This window comes from Orcinus orca, chromosome 4 (genome assembly GCF_937001465.1).
Source record: "Orcinus orca chromosome 4, mOrcOrc1.1, whole genome shotgun sequence".
Taxonomy (NCBI): Eukaryota; Metazoa; Chordata; class Mammalia; order Artiodactyla; family Delphinidae; genus Orcinus; species Orcinus orca.
In genome coordinates this window covers 98,417,613-98,438,024 of record NC_064562.1, presented here as the reverse complement: position 1 = coordinate 98,438,024, position 20,412 = coordinate 98,417,613, and the positions used below count along the sequence as shown (strand labels likewise).

At 35.2% G+C, this 20,412-nt stretch overlaps 1 protein-coding gene across 8 annotated transcripts in view; it reads left to right on the top strand.

Moving 5' to 3' along the window:
- The window catches only part of PCDH7 (protocadherin 7), a 409,263-nt gene that overhangs the window by 58,458 nt on the left and 330,393 nt on the right, over positions 1-20,412 (top strand). Inside the window, exon 3 of one of the 8 annotated variants that reach the window (XM_049708858.1) lies at positions 1-1,534. This exon is cut by the window's left edge and continues 319 nt beyond it. The exons of 6 other annotated variants lie outside the window; for them this stretch is intronic. The gene's annotated coding sequence lies outside the window, so the exon portion shown is untranslated. Of the gene's footprint in view, positions 1,535-20,412 lie in introns of those variants that run through there. One more of the 8 variants, XM_033421628.2, reaches the window with a different exon arrangement.

Below are 20,412 nucleotides of genomic sequence, written 5' to 3'. Positions count from 1 at the left end.
GGTTTTGCAATCTTATCAATTACTGTGCAGAAACAGAATGAAATATCATCATACTCAAGAGTATGAAAATAACAGAAAATCCCTTTCCTTCAGTTTGCACTTGAATGGACTCAAGCAAAGAATGGAGATCTGTATCCTGTTACTGTTTATGGTTAATAAGGTGGAGATTAATATAGATGTGATTTCATTTGTCTTGCTTGAACTAATTGGATGCATTATGTAGAAATCACCTGAGGCTGTGCTAGATCAACAAAGAAAATGGAAGTATATACCTCAGGACTGAATTCCGCGAAAATTAGATTGTTCAAGGCTATTTCATAAGGCACAAAGAAGAAATACTACTGCCAATCAGGGAAAGTGAGAAACTAGTGGACATGAGAGAAAATAAAATTTAGGTCAGTCTGATACTTGTTGAAACATAATTTATTATGATGTAAAAGTAGAAGCTCACAATATATCTCACAGATACTTTACACAATTTCTGATTGAATTTAGGGTAAACTCTGTAAGTGTTAAAGGAATGTATGGCCATTATTTAATAGGAAACTGGCTTTTAAAATTTGTGGTCCTATGCATTTATGTATGCAGAGGAGGGCTTTTTAGATTTTGTTAAAAATGAATTGCATGCAGGAAGCACCTCTTTGCATTATAGTTACTTACTCTGCTGAAGATACTGTATAAAGTATAATTTTTGTATGGGTGTGAGTGTATACGTATGCATTTGTGTGTGTGTGTATAAGTGGGAGGAGGTAAAATTTAATGATTGACATTTGCACTTTGGTTTGTTACCTAGAATGTAAAGAGGTGAGTAAACCGTCTTAAGCCATTTCGTATGTGCCATGATCATTATTAAAAATTATTATTCACAAAGGAAACAATTCTGAAGATAGAATGACTACTGCAAAGGTTCTCCAATTAAGTATGATATTTAATGCAATTGAGCCATTTAAATTAAAATGGTACCACTGTCTGGAAATAATGAGAGTAGGCTCTTGTGAAATCAGTTTGAAGACAGTTGGAAAGTCATACTATATTCCTTAAGGTCTCCACTCAGTGACAGAGGATGTGAATCACAGATTCTCTTAGAATAGATGAGACTGGGGAAATATTTGTGTTCTAACTATAACTTTTTAACCTACCAATAAGTTACATATGTTTTTCCCCATTTTTCTTCAGTGTAAATTATATAACAAGTGATCATATATTAACATAGATAAAATAGTAAGTATTTAAAACAGATTGACATATTTTTTGAGGTCACCATGTGCCATAATAATTTTGAAACTATTGTTCTCTGGTATTTGTATTCATTTCTCTTTATCTTACCCTTTAACTTTATAGTTGAAATTTTTACCTTTTCTTTCTACGTGACAATCAACTGAAGCTGGTACCCTATCTATATTATTGCAGGGATTTTTGTCTTTATTTATGCTATTATAATAAATTATAAGTCTACAAACTGTATAATTCTATTGTATTGAATATTTTTCTGTGACCAAAATAATAAAAAAGGCTACTTTATAAAATGTCTGTATTTTTTTATTTTAATAGTCTCTTAAAACATAATGGGACGTGTAATATATTCATGTTGCTGGTTTTTAAACTACGCGTTCTCTGCATCTTTACAATTTGAAAGTGAAGAGCTTAGCTACTTAAGATAAAGAGGAAAGGTTTGACAGAGATAAATTAGAGAATGTTTGGAGAAAAGCACCCTGAATGGGGTGAGGAGTCTTGATGCCAAATTTTACCCTGCTGTTAAACAGCCAGACCTCAAAGGATACATTTTTTGAGTTTTCAGGTGCTTAGATTTCTCATCCATAAATGATGGGTTTGGACTGCACTATCAGTTTTAAGATCATTTAAATTCTTGACTCTTGATAAGTAAACTTAATTCTTAGGTTTTGATAACTTAGAAATATTAACAGTGTGCTATGGGACACTGATTATATCAATAATCAATACTGATCATCCATATTAAGAGAATCATATGCTGTTTACCACTAAAACTGACCCAAATCTCAACATACACCTTAGGGCCAAGGAAAAATATGAATTTATATTTTTTGCTGCTCCAACCTTAGTTTGACTTAATAGAAATATGTACTGAGGTACAAATAATCACGTCTGGGATCAATACCTCCCTCTAAGTTAATTGAACCAAGCAGCACCCAAGTACAAAATCACTCAATTTGTAACAGAGGAAATGTTTTTGGACTACCCTGAGTTGAATGCATTCCCTGGCAGAATATATTAAAGTGCTAGAACCAGTTTTTCTTGCTCTTTACCCCCCAAGGATTGATCAGCACATGAAGGTCCCCGTAACTTCAAAGGCATTTCTGTACTTGGATCAGCCTGGTTGGGTTCAGAGGAGAAGGAAACACTAGCCCCTGATGTTTATTGCTGTAGGCTCTTTCATCTAATAGTAATTCTCTGCGTAGGAGAAGCAACAGGCAGAGGAGTCTTGCAGCTGTTATAATTTCACGATTAATTTTTAGTCACAAAGTGCCTCACACAGAAAAACAGTACTTTTATTTTAGTTTCCTGCTACTACTCCAACTGGGAAAGGTCAGAGAAACAGTGGGAAGCAAAATGAAATCATACGTATCATTTGGATTTTTTTTTCATTGCAGTATACTGACTTGCAAAATAGTGTCACTTTCAATATCACAAAGATGGTGTGGATAATCTTCAGGGATACATATTTAGAGAATTGGTCACACTGAATTTTTTTTCATTTAGGTGAATTCTGGCCATTTATGGAACTGATTTTGATAATAAAATTTAATGTTGTCAATCTAGTCTTTGTTTTACAAGATTAGAAATTTAGATAGGAGACTTGCAGGCTTCCACCTACCAAGCTTCTCCTAAGTCCCACTATTTCTAAATAAAACTTCTACCCTTGCCTCGTGCCTCTATCCATTTGGGAAAAAAAGTGGGGGAGCAAGGGGAGACTGCACTTGGCTCAAGATAAATGGCTATATAGAGCAGTGGAGCAACCATGAATGAGAATTACCAATTGAAAAGTTATGTCCAGAATTCATCAGATTGGATGCACATGGGTAAAACTTTTGCCAAGATATAAAAGAAAATTAAAATATTATTGGGAATTAAAATGCATGCTTTTGGTTTTAGTTCTTGTTATTTTTTTAACTGCTATTATTCTACCTCTCTGTTTTGGTAAATATAATTTAGCTGAACAGATTTTCATATTTCTCTGATAATTTTTTAAACTTAGGTTACTGAGAGTCAACTCTGTGTAGATGATATATTAATTGCACTATTTAATATTTATATCAGCCTCATGAGGTAGATACTATTATTGTCATGACACCCATTTTACAGATGAGGAAAATGAGGAACAGAGGGTTTTGGTAAATTTGCAAAGCTACAGAATTAGCAGGAGGTAGTGCTGAGCATTGAGCTCTGCCAGTCTGGTTTCTGAGGCTGCACTCAACAGGTGGGCCACAGAGCCTTCATGCCAAACACTATTATAGATGGGGGTTCAAGATAGGTTCTGGAACTATTTGTGGGTGCAGAGGTAAATTTTGTGGTTCCCTAGATCACATATCTATTAGTCTGAGTGAGGCCAATTCAGAATGCATGACTTAGATGTGAAAGGCATTCAAAAGTTCTAGCTCACTGAAATATTATATAAAGGTGGAATCTGTGATAAAAAGGTCTGTTCTAAATACTGTATACAGGGAAGAAGAGAAATTTTTCTCTAACTTACTTGCTTTGCATGCTTAAAATATATTAATATAAATATGGACTATTTGCATCAAATTTTTTTTTTTTAAATGAGGACTTTGCTGCTGGAATCTGGGTGGACTGAGGAAAATGGCAGCTGCATTCTTTGAATCAGGAGAGCTCCCAGTTTAATGGGAATTCCAGCCACGCAGGCTAATTATTACAATGCCATATGCTAAATGATGGACTATCACCGTGGTTAAGAGTTCAGGGTCTGGAATCCAGGCAGCCTGGGTTTGAAACGTGGTTCACACACATAAATGATGTGACCTTTGAACAAATAACATCTCTCTGCTTCCATTTCTTCATATGTAATATGAAGTTAAAAACAGTATCTATCTCATAAATTAGTTGCGATGATTAAATGAGATTTAGCCAGGCAAAGTGAGTATGACATAACAAAAGCTCAGTAAACACTGGTAATTATTAATTTTCTTAGTGTTGTTTTTATAATTGACATGAATAGAGTGAGGTGGCTGTTGACTGATATGTTCATGGGCCAAAATAAACTCAGTATCACCGGCAAAAGTGAAATAAAAGGCACCTTACAGAAAAGTGTAATGACAAGCCCTCAGTATTCTCCATATGCTCTGGTGTGAAATTCAGAAAAATTGTGCAGGTCCGGGTTCTCCAGGGAAAATGCATCAGTTTCTGATCTGCTAGAGTTCAAATCTGGGAGCTCTGTAATTCTTTCAGGCATAGACAAGTGAAAGGAAATTGTGAAAGCTGAAATCAAACCTTTGTCATGATCCAATGACGAAAGTTTCCAAAAGGTTAAAGAACAATTTTTGGAGATCATTTTATCCACAATCATAAGGGAATACAGTTTTTTCTCATTATTAGTAGCTTAAAAATTGTGAAGCTTAAGAATGAGAGCTATGTCAGGTTATCATAAAAACTAAGGGTAATGCTGATTATGACAACCAATCCATAAATAAGTCGTTGTTATTCTTTGCAAGTATTTAATAAAGATCTATTCTATATGATTAGGGCTTTATTTTCAAAGTCCTTCATTAGGCAGAAAATAGTGCTGCATTTATTGGATAATAAGATTTGACTGTATGAAATATAAACAAAATAAATACTTGCTGAATTGAATTGGATCATATTTACTATAAAGGAAGCCAGTGGCTTTCATTTTAAACATAGTTATTGGTTAAGTAAGCATATTGGAGTGGAAAAAACAAATAAACAACCACTGAAAATGCTCAGTTTTGCCTATTTGAAACTACTTTTTAGATGAAATATATTGACTAACAATTGTGACTGTGGAAAATGTAGGCCTCAGAAGTGGCTCTGCATTTTTGGGAACGCATAGCATTGCTGGTGAAAACATGAGAAAGTTAGATTTTAAGTTCATATCACAGTTTAGCATCTGAGCATCTGAAAAAAAAACGAAGCCAACTACAGATTTTTATTAGACCATGCATTTCAGTAATTTTTACACTTTTTATGAAAAAGTTGGCTACTCTGTATTTTTGTGGATGTTAATACCTCTATAATAACCTATCTTATGCTGCTTTTTGTGAATTTCTAATGAGAAGTTAAAATTAATGTGATTAAAAATGAATATCTTTCTAGACTCTATCCTTAGATGTTTGGGGAAAAATGAACATTTCCGATTTTAAGAGATTGGAGTTCTGAGATCAGGTACAGCTCAGCCTGTTTTTTAATTGCCACTTCCCATTTTTGTCAGTGAAAATTCTATCTCAGTCGCAGCTGAAGGGGACCTTAGTCTCTAATCTTTCTTCTTCTCTCTGTGTCTAGCTGTTAAAAGGCGGATCAGCAAGGACTTTTTCTCCCCTATGTGTCAGTCTCATGAAAGCAGCAGACATTTGGTATATGCATTCCAGAAGGATCAGAAACTGGCTGCTTCCCGATAACACATTTCAAGTGGATATAGCATAGTCTAACTTTCTGCCAGTTGACTTTAAAACCCCTGCATATTTACTAATAAATCTGCCATTTTTTGGAACCCAAAATTGAAACTTGATTGGTAAAGTCATGTAATTGAAAAAAAAATTGTTAAGGAAAACACTGATAATATTAAGGAAACAATTTATTACATGAGACTTTTTCATAATCCTATGATGACTTGTCAAGCAAATGCCTCACTATTTAGATGATGTTTGAGAACATGTTTTTGAGGATGTCTTGCTATTAGTACTACATTAAAAGAGGTTGTATTCAAATGAATACCAGGAATCTGTAGACACAGGATCTTTTAATCTTTCAATAAACCATTTTTAATACTAGGAAGAAATGCAGTACGTATCTTACTCCGGGGCTCCCCAGCAATCATGTGCTCGTGCCATCTGAGATTAACATTTGGATGAAAGAGCATGATTAGAGGATTCTAAATTAGTGGTTACCAAGTTGAAATGACACAAAAGTTAAAACAAAGTAATACAGCAATCTATTTCATGCAATATATTTCTTATACCAGTTAATTGGCAGTTTAATTAGCATGATGTTTCATGTTGTGGCCTAAGCCATTGTACTCCCAGTGGGTGTAATGGAGACAATGAAAAAAGAAAAAAAGAAAGCTTTAAAATTGTTGATGGTTGTATCATATGCTACCAGAATTTAAACTAATTCTTTATTTTAAAAGAAGAGAACATACATATGCTTTTTTTTTTTTCTGAATCCAGAACAAATTTTTTAAAAGAATTTTTATGGTATGAAATACTTCCATCCATGAATTAAAAGCCTATCAAATATGTGCAAGTGTTAACTGAAGTACATTTTAAGTTCCAAGTGACCACAAGTAAATGACAAGTAAATGACTAAAGGATACACTTCGATAAAAAAGAAGTTCCGTTTACGATTTTGAGATAAAACATATGTATTAGGGTGATCATATTTTTGAAAGTATAATGTGATTGATAGGATTCTATTAAGGGCCATTGAAATGACTTACAAATGACTGCATTTTGGAAAGGGACAATGGAACTCTGCTTTTGGACAGGCCTGAGGAAAAACAAATATGCATCTTAGAAATAATTTATAAAATAAATGACATGAAAGGGGTCTCTCATCCCTCCTTCCCTCCCCAATGAGAACATATTCATATTGTGTGTGTTTGACTTTATCACATGAAATGGAAGTTTCTGCCGAGCCAAAGACAGTCATCTGCCAGCTGATTGGTTCTGCCTTTTTACAACAATAGAATGGCCGTATTAGTTATGAATATTGAGCCATATAATATAGCAAACCTTCTGGAGGTACTTTTCTCTTCATTTTACACTGTTGACAATTCAGAACTTGCAAAGAAATAAAATATTTTGAGGATATGACTAACATACCTAGATTTTGTCAAGTTTTCTTTCCCAATCACTGAACTCTTGGCTACCTCCTCATGGATATATCATTAGGCTATTCGTTTCCGTTGAGTTTGCATACTATAGTAGGTCCAGAGGGCTTTTTTTTTTTTCCTTTCAAAAATTATTCTGTAGTCTCCTTTGGCAGTTAAGGTATGAATGCCACTTGGAATGTAACTTTGGTTATTATGTTGCTCACAGACATTTTATTGTACACAGAACTGAATATTTATAGAAATCTAAAGACACTGTTATACAAAACCTTATAAAGAGAAAAAAGCAATTGTTTTCCCCCCTGACTCTTTCCCTTGTCTAACACATTAATTCAAATTGCTCCCTTATCACGTAGCAGAAATTTTTGGCAAATGGGATAGGAAGTATATAAAAATTGTGGATCTTTAATTGATAGTATATAATCAATTAGAAGTTCTATTTTCTAAAATAAGGACAATGGAACTTGTGATAAAAATAATTCTGTAAACATTTGTGCTAGGATGAAGACAAAGATGTGTGATTCTTAAGCTTCTTTCTTTTTAGTTGTTATTACATCTTCAGATGATCAGAATGTTGCAATTTAATTTTTGGTCTGATAGTTACCTGATAACGATCTGATCTGTGAGTGATCTTTCAGTTTAAATACATTTACTAAGTATTTGAACTGCTGTATTTTGTCCTCTCTTGGGGTTCCTGTGAAAATATATGACTTAAAGGTATATATAATTCATGAATTAAAAGATGAAGTGTTTAGAGCATTGATTATGGACCAGTCTTTGAGACTTTGGGCAAGCTACTTAACCTGTCATGTATTTAAATGAAGATAATAGAAGTCTTATGGTAATATTAGGAAAAGTGCATGAATTAGTATGCTATATGTTATATGTCATATAATGGGTTAATATAAGTTGATATATACCACTTATGGCCATGCCTGGCATGCGGTGAGAATGTATAAATAACAGCTATTATTAAAGAAAAGCTCAGAAATTGACACCAGTCATGTAGCTATTCACTAGTTGAGCTAAGATTCCAGAAGCACTTTGAACACAATTCACAATAGTGCCCGCCATATAGTAGGTGTCTCTGAGTGCTATCTGCTATTAAAAATAGGCAAATTTGTTTTACACCAAAAACACTGGTCATGAATTAGTTTGAGATTCGAACTTCAGATATGCCTGACTTTAAACCCTTATTTCCTTAAACCCTTACACGAATTTAAACTTGATTTTAGAATTGTTTTTTGGTGTGGACCAAACAAACTTTACAAATAAGCTTGCTGTTTAGTATGTCTTGGAAAGGTATTTTGGGGATTATTTAGAACATACAAACGTGCTTATAAAACATGGTAATATTTATAAATGAGAATATTATAAAACATGATCAATTATCAATGGATACTTTGAGCTGTTTCCATGAGTCTCTTAACATTTAGAAACTACTCATTAAAACAAACAATGGTGAAATATCTAACAGGTTTATTTATTTATTTCTAGTAGACTTCAACAGGGTAATTTGGTAAGCTCATATTCTCACTTTCATTTTCTTCGAATATTTGGAGTTATATTAATCAAAATAAATTAAGTGATTAATTATGTTAATCACTGTCGTAATTGTGGGGAGCACCTTTTATACTGTGACATGTTCTTTTCAGCTATTGCTGCATCATTTGTGTTGCCATTCAGTTTTGTTTAACTGTGAGGAATGTTTTCTTTCAGTTTTCTTGAAATAGTTTGCAGTAATTTTTCTATTAACTTGTTTTATTGACTACTTTTCACGTAGAGGTTTGTAAGGCTTAGCACCATCCTCCAGTTGTCACCATTACTTGCTGTTTAGTTGAACTTGAAACTGATATGCCCTGATGACTGTTATTAGAAGTTACTCCACTTAACTGTGTCATCTAGCAATATTGGATCATTAAAAATATGTGTTAAATAAAGAAAGCTTTCTCGTGCTTTTTTTGTATGTGCTAGTGGCCAGTGATCAAGACTGTGAGATAAAATAGATCATGGCTAGGTATGGAGAGCATGATTGAACTGCTATTAAAGTTGTGTACAAAGTATACATAATGGATTCAGATATTACACCGAAGGCTAAAGTATCCCATACATTGCCACCCCCAAATCTTGCAAGGACAGAACAACTTGCTTCTTCTTAGGCCATGCTCAGGAACATTTAGCGCCTGATCACTTCTAATTAATACATTTCCAATTTCTTAATTTAGAATCATATTCCTCTGACTCTGATCTCCCTTTCCCATTTATACTTTTCATTCTTTTCATGAACTCGATGCTTCTGTTAAGCTTGGTAAATTTCTAGTGACTTTACCTACTTCACACTTTCCTACCAGTTTATCTTAACCTATACTGTTATCTCCTCCAGCAAATCTGTCTTCTAATTTTACATGAGTGAATCCTACCTTCCATGATTCTTCTTTTATAAGCTGTTTCTGATTACCAGGTCGTGAGTGTTAATGTTAAGTCATTTTATCTGTGTGATTTTATGTTACCTGGAGCTTCCTAACTTTAATGATGGAATCTTTTTGTGCATGTAAGTGAATATATGTATTATTTTATTATTACTCCATAATCTCTTCACTGGGAAGATCCAAGCCTGAATCATATTTGCTGTCTCCACCCAGTTCTTAGCAAAGTGCCTTGCTTATGGTAAGTTAGTAGATGCTTATTAAACAGTGATTGAATTCATTTGTTGCTATAAAGGGGATTTTTTTGTGATTTTAGGGCATTCAATGTAATGTATAAATAGTTATTCAATAAATATTTATTGCATTGCTACAATAGATTAGGTGCAGTGGATGTCATATTCCTATAAAGAATTAACTACTGGGTAACAGTTGGGGTGATGTGCACCTGTTTATATACATAAATATCATACGTCATGTACACTCTGTGTGTTACTCGGGATCTACTCTATTGCAGAAATTCTGTTATTACCAAGATAACTATATTATCCAGATGTGATAACTACATGGTACCAAGAGTAAGGGGTCTGGTGGAGGACAAGTAGATGCCAAGGCAGGATGATATAAAAGGAGACTGGGAAATAGATCAAGATGTAAATGGCATTAGATTTCATGTGAAGGAGATTCAACTTGATCCTGGGAGAAATGGGAGTCAGACAGCAGAGGTCTTTAAGTACAGGGCAGTGGAGGCCTTGATTTGCTAGGGCAATAACTCTCAAAGCAGTGGGAACAAAGCTCCAGAGAGGGAAGAAACAAATAACCCCTAAAGGAATCTGGATTGTGCCTTAACGGAGACATATTTCTCTTAGACTTGGAATTCTATGCCATTAGTGGCCACACTTTATGTGGAATAAGAAGTAGTAGAGACAACAGCTCTCTTTGGTCATTTCTTGGCACCGATACACTGCTCTGCTCTAGAGACTTATTTCCTTATTCTAGACTTATTCTAGAGGAATTAGAATAGTTAATAATAAAAGAAATACATATAAATGCATGGTTTCTAAAATCCATAGACTTGAAACTATTCTTTAAACGTGGAGTTCAGTCCAACTTAAAATGTTTATGTGTGATGATTTGGCAAATCTATATGATGCTGAGATATAGATAGAAAGCATCATTTAAATATAAAATTCTTTTGCTGTAATACTGACTCTCAAAAAAGACTTTCCTTGATGTTAAGCTGTGATCTCGATCTCAAGTCATGCTTGGAGACTATCTTGAGGCTGAAGGCTAAAAATCATTGCTCATCAAATCGATGCCATCCCGTTTCTACCTCTATCATTGTCTGAACTCACTCCTCAAGCTATAAGCTGATTATTATTTCACACTTTACCCAAAAGTATTTTTATTTTGACCTTGCAGCATATCATTTTCAGTGGTTTTTGCTTGCTTTTGTGTGTCATGGTTTTAAAAAAAAGAATTAATGCCACAGATAATGCAGATATGGCTTTCACAGTCCTGCTGTTTATAAGGCTCACTGTTTTCTTTTGAAAAAATAAAACAATTCATAGGATTTCATTTGTAGTGAGACTGTTCTGGCAGTTATGTAACAGTGGAATTTTTAAGGATCATCAATACTGAAGGCACAGCCTGCAGAGTTACTCTTTTTTTTTCTCTTTTTTTCATCTTTAATTCCAATTAAAAGATACATATTCTATTAGACTAGATGCTTTCTGCCTGGATGTTTTCTGTGTGATCTTTGACTTGCAACCAAGGAAATGTAGCTTCAATCTGTTAGAGCTGAATGGGACTACAGTATGCCATGGGCTATCTAGTGTTTCAAGAATTTAGAACCCCTGGTCTATGAATAATGATTAATATGTGTTACTAACATTGTTAAATTTTCCAGCAAAGATGTCCTGTAAAGTTATTCTGTGTTGCTGAAATTATTCTTAATATTCATATAATGCAGACATTGCACATATCCTATGTATGCAAAGTATTTAAGCCACAGTTCTATAGATAAATATCCACATTCTCGATGTGCAATTTTCAAAATGCCTGTTTTATACTTTATCATAAAATTTATGCAAAATCCTGTATAAATCATATTCAGTATGCTTTTTAATATAATTGTTTAAACAAAAGATTGTAATTTTGTTTGAAATTTGTATTGTGTTTGATAGGTTTCAGAGGGAATACCATCATGCCTTTAATGTTGCTGTTATCCATGGATTGGCAGTTCACCACGTCTTCTCTAATTGAAAGACTTAAACGTTTTCTTTTAAAAATTAACTTAGAAATCCAGATTGTCTTACTAATATTATTATGAAAAGCTACAATCTGTGATATACCATATTGTCAGAATATCTTACCATTGTATATAACGTAGAATTTTCTCAATGCTTGATTTGCCGATTCTGAATGTAACTTTTCTTGATATCATAAGTGAAGTATGTCGGGAATACTAATGTCAGTGTTGAGTCATGTATTGACTGCTGAAGCATTAACAAATGGAGTATAAAAGTATAAAAGTTCTGGATTATATTGGATGCACATACACATATATCTAAATATACATATTTAGATATATAATAAATATTTTGAAATATATTTTTCTCTATATGTCTGTTTCACATATTCATATATATGTCCATATATATTATTCATATATATTCATATATGTACATATATATTTCAGAATGTATTTTTCTATTCTGAGTCACCAGAGAGAAACAATTACTCAAAAATAATTACTGAATACCACTTTAGCCCAGACACTACGCTTGAGTCTGGGAATATAAATGTGGGAAAGGTGCCATCTGTGCTTTTAAGGAACTAGTTACCAAGAGGGTCAGATGTGTTACAAGTGCTATAGGGCAAAAGAGATAAAGAGGGAAAGTGAAGTCATTTGGGAATAATACAAGAAGCTTTTGCGTTGAAGCTTACAATAAATTAAGTTTATTTAAACTAAGGAGGGAAGAAAGGCATTTCAACTGGAGAAGAAATCATGAGCAAAATAATGAAAGCATCAAAATTAATCATTTATTTGGTAAAAGACACATCATCCAGTTTGGTTAGAGTATAGGGAACATGGGAAGAGTGACTAGATATGGTCACTGGAAAGATTAAGTAGATTCAGCTCAAGAGGAGCCTTGAATTTTATGATTAGGAGTTTGGGTTTATCCTGTGAACATGTGGAAGTTACTGCAAGTTTTCAAGCAGGGGTATAATGCAATACTTGGTTTAGAATGATGGCTTTGTGGGAAGAATGGAGGGCAGTTTATAGTAAAAGTACTAGAGAAAGGGATACTTGTTAGGGAACTCAGATAGTCTGATAAAGTCTGATCATGTGATTCTGATGCCACGACTTTGGAGACAGATCAAGAGGTATATGGACAGATGGATGTAAAATGTTTGGCAGATGACTGGAGGTTGGGGAAGAGAGGAGAGGAATGGAAAATAATTTTGTTTTAGATTTTAGTTTTGAGCATTTTAATAAGAAAGTGGAATTTGAAATGTAGGAGATTAAGCTTGGGAAAAGAAAGAATTAAACAGTTCATCTACATGTAGTGATAGCTGACTCCAGTCAAGTATATGAGCTCCCTAGGGAGTTCACAGAGAGTGTGAAAACAGAAGATGGCAAAGGACCAATCTTGTTGAGATGTGGGGAAGACACCATAAAAGAAGTATATGTAGAATCTGAAGAAAACTGCGATGAAAAGCTGGAAAAAATGGAAAGTGTCCTAATAATAACAATATCAAAAACAATAATAATAGCAAAAATTGACTTAACTTTTACTAGTCACTAAACTTTTTTTTTTAGTCACTAAACTTTGCACTAAAAATATTACACAGATGAGCTCATTTAACCCTAATAATAAAATTTATTTTCAAGCAATAGAAACCAAGTTTACAATTTAGCATTTTAGACTGAAGATGGCTTTTGGAACTACCAGATGGGGCTCACAAAGTGCTAGTGGAGGATAAACATGCTCAGGAAAGAGAAAGGTCCATTCCAGCTCCAGAGGGTAGAAGTCAATTCAGAGGTTAGCAGGGGTTGGTAAACTGTTCCTTTCAAGCTCACTATTCAGACTCCAGAGAGGGAATGCTGAAATAGCCTTTTGGGGTCACCTGTCAACCTTTTGGTTGACAAGAAGGGCAACACACTTTGAATAACAGTTTTACCAGACTAAATTCAGTGGGTGAAAGTAATTTCCTCAAAGGAACCTGAGGTATCCTTAAAAGTGACCCATACATCCGCAATTTACATAGGAGGGCACTAAATCTTACGGACTTTAAATGGCTTTCCCAAATTGAAACAGTTAGTAAGTAAATGTATTCATATTAAAGCCAAACTCCCAGCATTCAGATCAAGAAAACTGAAGAGTGAGAAAAGCGTCCTTTGTGTAGCATTTCGAATAGTTTCATCAGCATGGTAGCCAGCTAAGATTACACCAGATTTTATGGAGCCAGTTTAAGTAAGCAGAGCCATTGAATGCAAGGTCCTTTGCCAAGAATCTTTGTAGGAAGGAAAAGAAAACAGCAACTTGACGGTGGAAGAGGGGAAGAAAGATCTTTTTTTTACAAAATAGGAAAATTCAGGTAGGTTTGTATGTTGAAAGAAGGTTAGAGGTTGAACGGAAAAGAGAAAGCACATTGATGAAACAAGATCTTGGCAGAGGCAGGAACAGTGGAATCAAAAGGTCAGATGAACAAGAGAATAAGGATTCTTCTTCTTAGATGCAAAGTGAAGTCCCAGTGAGTAAAGATACCAATAAATTTGGAGACATAGAGGAGGGAAGTGGAGGGGGTTCATGCTTGATAGTCCCAATGTTCTCAGTAGTAGGAGGTGAAACCATGTGTTGAGGTTGAGGGGAGTGAGGGTGAGAGTGGGGGATCTGAGGAGGGTGTGGTGGGAACAGCTGCTGTGTGGAATGGGAAGACCAGCCAAGTAGGAATGAGTAATAGGGCTGCTAAGCAGCTCTGAGAGTTCAGCTGACATCGGAAATCATAAATTTGTAGCAGAGTCAATCAGCACGGTTATTCAATTTTCTCAGTAACTCTTGGCAGCCCAGGAGGAGGAGGAGAGCAAACAGATGGTAGGATTGATTTGGTAATGGGATTGGCAAGGCCGCTGTGAGAGAAGGTCAAAGAATGGGAGAATCAATTGCACTCCTGAAAGTGTGTTATCAGGGGGATCACAGTTAGGAAGAGATGACAGTCAAGCCAGGAAAGAGCATCAGCCTTTGATGCCTAAGAGGAATTTTTGTGGGCCTGAGTGGGATGGGAATGAGAAAAGAGAATTTCACAATTCTGGATAGTACAATAGAACACTTTTTGTTTAGAAACAATTTATTTTGTATCTATGGGTATGGATTGCCAAAGCTGAGTGGGAGTGTCGGCCACTGAATATAGGGGCAAAAGAATTTTGAAGCTAAATAGATGAATGAGTCATCCAAGTCATCTAGGATAGTGACAAGTGATAGAAGAAAAAAACCCCAAAAATGAAAAAACAAACAAGCCAGCTGCCAAATTATTCTAGTGAATTGATGAAGTACTTGTCGATGACAAGATTTAGAAGACAGATGGTTTGATTGATTGTTTGGGTTTTGTAGACATACGGCTTATTGAACTGAGATAATAGAACAGTGTCTCAGAATTAGGAGGGGAAGTGCAAGAGAATGTCCCTCTTCCTCTTTACCCTGAGATAGGAAGATGATTACTGTGTTTTACAGTGTTCTAGAACATAATGAAATCTAAATTCAGTGGTCAGTTCTGTCTCCTTGTCTCAAATGTTGGCATTTGAGTGGTTGTTCACTCCCTCTCCCTGGAGCACTTCTTATCACCATCTTCACTTGGTTTTCCTCTCCATTGCTGACTACATCTTCTTAGTCTCCTATGCTGCTTCTACTAAATATCTGAGTCATGTGGTACCCCAGGATTTTGTTTTTATGTATCACCATCCCAGGCTTCTCACCTGGGCTCCATACTCAATACAACTACCTATTCAGCTTTTCCACTGGTAAAGGCAGTAGTACCCAGTGGCCATGCAGCAGGTTCTGGCACCAGATTCTCCATGACTCTATTAACTGGCTGACTAGGGCAAATCTCTCTGTAATTTAGTTTTCTTTTTTTTTTAGTTTTAATATTTTTTTAACATCTTTATTGGGGTATAATTGCTTTACAATGATGTGTTAGTTTCTGTGTAATTTAGTTTTCTTAATCTCTAAAATGAGAATGATAATAAGAACTAATTCATGGGGTTCTTGGGAGGATTAGGTAAAAGATATAAAAAATTAAATATACAAGTGTATAGAGGTATACTTGGCACAGAATAAGTGCTCAGTAATTGCTAGTTATTATTATCACAAACATAACAGAGTAAAAGTAGAACCATTGAGTTTTTTCCTCATATACCTCAGTTTGCCATCGTCATAAATCTTCCTCATGTGAGTGAATAGTACTGATATCCACTCACTTTCTTTTTAGAGGAAAACCCCTGAGATCATCTTTTGCTCTTTTCCCTTATATGCCACCCCAATCCCTCAGTAATTTCTATTACCTTCACATCAAAAATTTATACCAAATCTGACCATTTTTCATGACCTTCTTGTCTAAATCGTAATCCAAGCCACCAACATCTGCTGTGTCTCTGATTCTACTATGCTCCCTGCAATACCCCTAGAGTGTTATTTCTAAAGTGCAAATGCAAACATGTCTTTTCCCTGTTTAAAATCTGCCAGTGTCTTTCCATTACAACGAGAATAAAATCTGATATTCCAAAATGGTCTACAAGCATGACCTGATTAGGTACCAGCCTGCCTCTGGGACCTCAACTCCTTTCACTCTCAGAATGACTCACTAAACCAAAGCCACCATGAACCTTTGTTCTGTCACTCAAACATGCCAAAAGATTTCCTCCTGCAGAGACTTTGAACTTGTTATGCTTTCTGTTTGGAACACTCTTTCTCCCCTCCAGTCTTCGTATGCCTGCCTCCTCTTCATCATTTAAATCTCACTTCAGATATCAGGTCCTCACAGAGGCTTCCTTGACCCTCTTCATCATGATGCTCTATTGTATAGGTTTGGTAGCACTCATTTGGATCTGCAATTTCCACCCAAACCTTAGTTCGCCCAAAATGATCACACCTAAATCTGGGGAAATAAAAAAATCTATCATAGAGTTTCATTTGATTTACTTGATTATTTACATTTTGGTCATCAGAGTTCTTAAATTTTATTTTTGTGTATACTTGTTCATATAAGTAAAGTGATTATTAGATGATACACTGGTGTCTGCTGGTGTATTAGGCATTTGGAATGTTGTAAGCATCTCTAGCATTCCTCTTCACATTTGTAAAAGCTGACGTGAATAAAATAGTACTTGTTTTGGATCTGGAGTTCTCTTGGAAAACTACTATTTTTGGAAAATGAGCTATTATTCTTTTGATTTTTATAGAAGATTTTATATATATATATATATAATAGAAGGAACTGCTAAAATGACTTGAATGTTGTATTTAAGCCTATAAGTACTTCACTTGAATCATGAATTATTTTATTAATAAGGTTAACATATCAGAAGATAATAATTGTTATATCAATAGTTCTCCAAAGTGTAATCAATGAAATACAAACAAAACCAAGGTATTGTCTTCCTTACATTCACTTTCCTTTTGAGTAAAGGAATGCAAAACATACTTATTATTTCTGATGCAAGGATACATATTTACTTGAGAATCCATGTGTTGTGATTATAAATATCACTTGGGATCAAGATATTGACTACGGAGGCATGTTCATGGATTACTGTTTTAAGGTAGATATATGAGGATATCAGGCATGCATGACCTGCAATCATGGGCTTTCCACTACAAAAATAGAATAGATTCTTATTCATCAAACATAATGTCATGTTTGCAGCCCCAACTAACTCCTTATAATCACTTAAGATTTGGATATAAAATTAGGCTTTCTACATGTAGTCTGAAACCACAAATATTACATTTCTGGATTCTGGTTGCATTTCTAAAGATAGGGTGGAGCAAGTATTCTAACTTGGCAGCTAAATATTATTACACTTGTAGGCCTAACCCAGCACATATTGTAACAGTCATCATCTGTTTGTGAAAAAGAAAATTTGGTGATTACTGGCACAGTTTCAAAATTCCAATTGATGGATGATGAGAGAGGTTTTCTGACCTTAAATATTTTGTAAATCCCAAAGTGAGATGTTTAATTAGAGCATACATTTTTGGAGACTCTCAAGAAAGAGGTCTCAACCCAGGTTCATTTTTTCCTGAAGGAACCAAAACAATGACAGTGGCCACAAACTGCAATCACAGTGGGCTCTCTTGGGGGTACCTACAGTGACATGGGTGGCTTCTTTTCTTAGCTGGTGTAGGAGGGAGAGGTGGGCATGTAGGCACATCTGTGTTGGTGTTTGCAGAAGATGAATGAGATCCAGACATGTACAAAGGCTGTGGGATGGTTGGAAGAGATGCCAGTACTGACTAAATGAACAAACGTGTTGAAAAGTGGTTAAATGCTATTATCAGTCATTAATTTTAGAGAGAGAATACAGTTGATAAATTCCAAATATGACAGAAAAGTTACTAAAAATTACATTTCCTAGTATAAAATACTTGGTGGTTTTTCATATGGATTCATTAAGTTGTTTGAATAATAATAATTGTTTTTGGCTTCTTTACTGGCAAGTAAAGCCAGAAAACTTTTTCAGGGCATCTTGTTAAAAATTTCCTGTCTATCTTTCTCTCTTTCTTGTTCCTCCTTCAGGATAACTTAGGCACAATTCCTAAAAGAACACCACTTGGACGATTTCCATCTGGCAACCTTCCCCTCTTATTTTCACTGAGAAAAGTGTGGAGTCTAGTTTTTAATGCTATTTCTGAGTAAATTCAGCTTTCAACTCAGCACCCATCCTCCTCCCTTGTTTTTTTTATAAGCAGTTACCTCTTTTTGTGGGAAAAATAAACATAACTCTGGGCTCTAACTGGGTAGAATCAGATAAAAACAAATTGTAGAAATATGGACTCACCAATTTCTAGTCATCTTTTGTAGGCTTTAGAGTAAAAATGTGTCATGTGAAAAGTTCCATCTGTGCAGGAGAATTGACTATTTTACACACAGATAATTAGAAAATTGTCAAGACATATGTTGCTTTTTACAAATGATTTTATATTTGTTTTACAGATGAAATAAAAAATTATCATGGTGCTGCATTATGAAAAACCTCTCGACTTAGAGGTCTTCATCAATGACTAATTGCTACTATTTGTAACCCACTTTAAAAGCAAATAAAGCACCCATCTGGTAATTCTGTTAAAGGTTTCCATATTAAAATGGCTATTGGTCCTCAAAAAGAAAATATGGGACTTCCCTGGTGGCGCAGTGGTTGAGAGTCTGCCTGTCGATGCAGGTGACACGGGTTCGTGCCCCTGTCCGGGAAGATCCCACATGCCGCGGAGCGGCTGGGCCCGTGAGCCATGGCCGCTGAGCCTGCGCGTCCGGAGCCTGTGCTCCGCAACGGGAGAGGCCATAACAGTAAGAGGCCCGCGTACCGCAAAAAAAAAAAAAAAAAAAATCAAATTGGACTAATGATGTTGCTACATATACTCAACAAAATGGAAGATTAAGCGATTATCTAAATAAATCAAGGCAATAAAGAAGCATTCATAATTAATCATTTAGAGAGCAGTATCGACTCCTCTCCATCCCCAGCTCTCTGTGTTACCCACTGTAGACTTTATAGGGCTTGAATAACCTGGTCTCCCTGCTCAAAAGAGGGAAAGGGAAACACTAGTCCTGGTCTTGTTTTGAAACCCTTTGACCTTGAACAGAACGTTGCATGTCTGTGAGACTCCATTTCTGTGGTGGTTAAATGTGAGAAATGCCTCTGCTAGTCTTTGTGTTGTTATGAAGAATTAATGAAATGAAGAATGTGCAAATATTTTGTAAAAGTAAGTCCCTCACAGGAGGCAGAGATAGCTATCACCATCCAGGCTTCTGAAGTAGGGCAATCTTTGTCACCCACCTGAAGACTGAAATATTTTATCTCTGAGGAAAATCAGTATGTAGAATTGCTGTAGCCCTGCTTCATTCTGAGCTTTAACCACTTAGAAGTTCGTGAATATTCACTAACCTTGCATCTCCTGATGCATGAGGGTTCTATCTGGACCTAGAGGGAGACACCAATTTTCCTGCTTATTATCTGCCTTTGATGACCCCTATGTCCCTCTCTGCAGAGGCAGAATGGGTTGGTCTGGTTTACATTATACGTATAACATAGACTGTGCCCCTGGCCCCAGTGCTCTAGCACGTTTTCAGATTTTGTGATCTCATTCCTGTTTGCATTTGTTCATGCCTGGAATGCAAACTCTGTTTTTCTTCTGGTTACATTTTCCGTGTTCTTCAACATGCAGCTCAACTCTGTGTGGTATGATTATAGGTGACTTAAGTCTTCTTGTTCTCTATACTTTACATTTTTAGTTCTCTTTCATGGCTTTTATAATTTACAGTGCCATTTGAAGATTTAATTAACAAAAACCTGAAGTGCTTCCCTTGTAACCTGAATCAGGGTTAGGTGCCCCACTCACCTTTCACTAGCACAAAAGTTCACCTCTCCTAATAATTATCTGAGTGGATAATGTTTATAATGGACTGTTTATTTGTCTATCTCACTAGACTGAGATCTTCTGTAAATATAGTTATATTGGCTGCAATATCTATAATAGGCATTTATTACATGTCAGATGAATGAATGAATGGATAAACAAATAGTTTATGTATTTAGTTCATTTTACTTTAGTAAATAGATGTGGGACAGTATTCAACAGTTAATAATTAGATTTGCAGTTCATATAATATGCTACAAGTTCTTAGTTCATTTTGTGCTTTTATACTCAT